The sequence below is a fragment of the Diabrotica virgifera genome, chromosome 7 (assembly GCF_917563875.1).
Source record: "Diabrotica virgifera virgifera chromosome 7, PGI_DIABVI_V3a".
NCBI lineage: Eukaryota > Metazoa > Arthropoda > Insecta > Coleoptera > Chrysomelidae > Diabrotica > Diabrotica virgifera.
In genome coordinates, this window is record NC_065449.1 from 180,082,675 (window position 1) to 180,086,552 (window position 3,878).

Genomic DNA, 3,878 nt, shown 5'->3' on the forward strand with positions numbered 1-3,878 from the left:
AATGTATGGGCATAAGTACGGTGTGGGCGGAAATTAAGACTTACCTGAATTTTGTTTAAAAATGATTTAAAAATGTGTAACTAATGCAATTTTTCTTATAAAACTCTCAATTTTGCACAACTTACTTTTCAAACATATTACTTAACGATGTTTCATTCAAAAAAGTCTCAAAAATTTAATTCGAATGATACGACGACGTCTCAAAAAATGTAATTTTTGAAAACTTCGTAGTTTTGCAGAATTATCACCACTTTAAGACGGTATTACTCAAGTTTGAACAGATTTATTCCAGATTTATAAGTGCCTTTTTAAAGTTTAGGACGTAGTCTTCAAAATGCATTAAATTATTTTACTTTAGAGATTAAATAAACTATCTATTTTTGAGCATTTTATGAAGAATAACTTTTTTTCGTAAAATTGAGAATAAAATAGTTATCATAATTGTAATAAAATGATGATGGGTATCCGTAATTTGAGAAAAAATTGAATTTTTCTTTCATTAGAATGATGTACAGCTGGTTCCTAAAAAAACTGATATGACTCTTAGTAAGATTTGATCATTTTGAGCAGTGTATGTTTGGTCTGACATTATATTATATTTATTATGACAGACAAATAATAAAATAAACAAACAAACAGCCATTTTTTGAGGTTGAAGTTATCTGACAAATTTTAAGATTTGGCAGTGACAGTAACAGTATGTAAATAATAAGTATTTATCCTTCAAAATATAATAAATTAAATATAATTAAAGTCATATTCATTACATCACACCTCATCAAAAGCTTTTTACAAGAACATAGTCAGCGATTTTGATATGTCTTAAAGCCAGACTACATCAATATCGCCTATAAATCGTGCTGGTAATTGCCTTGCAGTGAGACCAAAAACAAAAAGAAGAAGAAGAAGAAAGTACACTGCTCAATTTTCTACAAAATACGCTTTAAGAGTCGTATCAGTTTTTTTTGGAAGCAGCTGTACATATATTAAATAAAACATAGTTTTTAATTTCAAACAACTTTTCATAATGGCATTTTTTGATATTCTGGAATATAAAGGTACTTTACTCTTTAACGAAATTCATATTTTTGACATAACTCGTATAAAATTGATAAAATTTGATATCTGATATTTGAGTTTTAGATTTTTGACTATCCAGGGCATTTTATGAAGAATAACTTTTTTTCGTAAAATTGATAATAAAAAAGTTTTCCATGTGGTTCCTAGCTACGCAGACATACTGTGTAAGAGCTTCTGTATAAGAATTTTCAAATTGCAATGCCATATTCGGATTCAGCATAATCAAAAACAAGAAACATATTATTTGATCAAAGTAAAATGATAAATTCAAAGATATTTTTAAAATTATTTATACAAAACAATTGTTATTGTTTAAACAATTAATAAACAATTACCGGCCAAATCTGCGAGTAGAACTTTTTACTTTAACATGTATATAAACTAACAAAAAAAATTTTGGAAAAATATAAGCTGGTTTGAATTTTTCCGAAACAATGCATGTTTTCGTTCTAATTGCACTCCCCTAAAAGGGAATAGAGAAGAGATCAAAAAATATTTTCTAAATGTTGACAAGCGCCTGTAGGGCGATTGGAAAATGGCTATTTTTTTCTCAAATTTGATAGACAAATAGATTGTTTAAAAACCACTCCACGCACCGATCAGGCCCATCTCTTGCACATAGTAACTACATAAAAACGCATATTGTGAAATGTGTTTTAAATATTTTATGGTTTATTATAATAATAAAATTATAAACAATTAGTGGAAAAATTACTTACTTTCGAGTTTAATTTTCAATATTTTTTTATAGATAAACATTTTTAATTTAGAAAATCTCATTTTAAAAAGCACGTATTTTGTAGAAAGTCGTGTTGAACGTTTTTATCTATAGTTCTTTTCATGAGCATTTATCAGTGCGCCACAGTTTTTCGATTTCTCTCTAACGCAATTAATTGTATGTGACAGAAAAAACGCACATCGCTGATTACATTTCGTTGGTTACATTTATAACATTTAATCTAGTTGTCAATAGCTGGCGCTAATAATATAATATTAAATAATATTATATTACTCTATATAAAAAAAATTTTAATCTGTACAATTTATAAGACTATACAAATCAAAGAAAATACCATATTATAAATGCAATAAACGCATTTGATTTGTTTTTATACCAAATTGCAAATAAAATGTGACAACTGTCAGATTTAACTAAAATGTCATGTTAGAATAAATGTCATAAATGTGTATTTATCACGGACTAACCTTTTTTCTATCATTTGTGACGCACTGAAAAATGCTCATGAAAAGAACCATATAGTGGGTATTTTTTTTCACAATATTGAAATGAATGAAAAAGGTGGCTTGTTTTGCATAAATGTTAATAAAAAACATAACGCAGTAAAAATTTCGATCTTTACGAGATGGCAGGCCTTTTCTATTGACGTTCCCAAAATATTCCATTTAAAAAATAGCGGCCAGTAATTTTTAGATTCTTAAATGCTTCGTTTCCTGGAGTATTAGGTATGGTCCTTTTCATGGGCAGTTTTCAGTGCGTCACAAATGATAGAAAAAAGGTAAGGCCGTGATAATATACATTTATAACATTTGTTCTAACATGACATTTTAGTTAAATCTGACAGTTGTCAAATTTTATTTGCAATTTGGCATAAAAACAAAACAATTGTGTTTATTGCATTTATAAAATGGTATTTTCTTTGATTTGTACAGTCTTATAAATTGTACAGATTATATTCGTAGATAGATATATTATATAATTCGTAAATAAAATTTTTTTCGATTATAGCGCCATCTATCGACAACTAAAATATATGTTATAAATGTCTGTAATCACAGACGTGCCTTTTTTATGTCACATAAAATTTAATGCGTTAGAAAGAAATCGAAAAACTGTGAAGCACTGAAAGATGCCTATGAGAAAAAGAATAACACTTATAAACTAGTAAATAGAAAAAATTAATGCTACCGAATCAGTGCAATAATAATTATAATTATTAATCGTAAAAATACGCTTAAAAAACAAAAAAGTCCTCCCCGGCGGGGAATCGAACCCCGGTCTCCCGCGTGACAGGCGGGGATACTGACCACTATACTACCGAGGACTATGTACACCTTAGTAAAATTTTTAGTTAAATACCAATGGACAGAATGTGAAATGTAATAGAAAAATTAAAATTTTTACGTTACAATTTATTCAAAAATAAATAAATAATGAGTATGAGTAAGTAATTATTTGTAAGTACCAGAATATTCTACAATATTTTATTATTAGTCGAACTTTGATGGAGGTTATGAAACTGCTTTGTTGTTGCCTGTCTCATTTAAATTATTATTAATAATTATTGGTGTAATGAACATTATATTTTCAAATAACGAATGTTTGACGTTTCGATTTTCACTCCGCAAATCGTTCTTAAAAAAGATTTAAAATGTTTTGGGAAGATGTATAACTAAGTTACTGTTAAGTAATGTTTTTTCAAAATTAAAAATATCATTTTCAGTAGTAATTGCACAAGAGCTCTGAAATTATTGAATTTTTCCCGAGTGACACTTTGACAGTTTTAATTTCACGAGCCGAAGGCGAGTGAAATTATGTCAAAGTGTCACGAGAGCAAAAATTCTATATTAATTTCAGAGGTCGAGTGCAATTTGTTGCGATTATTTCATGAATAAAACTGTTCAAAACCAAAATTTTATTGCAATTTATTTATGTAAGTACCATTAAACACACAGTTTTTATAAATATTTGACGATTGAAAGTCATCACTTTTATAATTTTTAAAACATTAATTGTAATTAATGTCACTGAATGTATTTTTTCGTAGCAACGAAGGGCA

General features: G+C 27.7%; 1 non-coding gene across 1 annotated transcript; it reads right to left on the reverse strand.

The window, feature by feature from the left end:
• Window positions 1–3,071: 3,071 nt before the first annotated feature.
• Trnad-guc (transfer RNA aspartic acid (anticodon GUC)) lies at window positions 3,072–3,143 on the reverse strand. Its single transcript has one exon. It is a non-coding gene; the product is annotated as a tRNA-Asp (tRNA).
• Window positions 3,144–3,878: the final 735 nt, after the last annotated feature.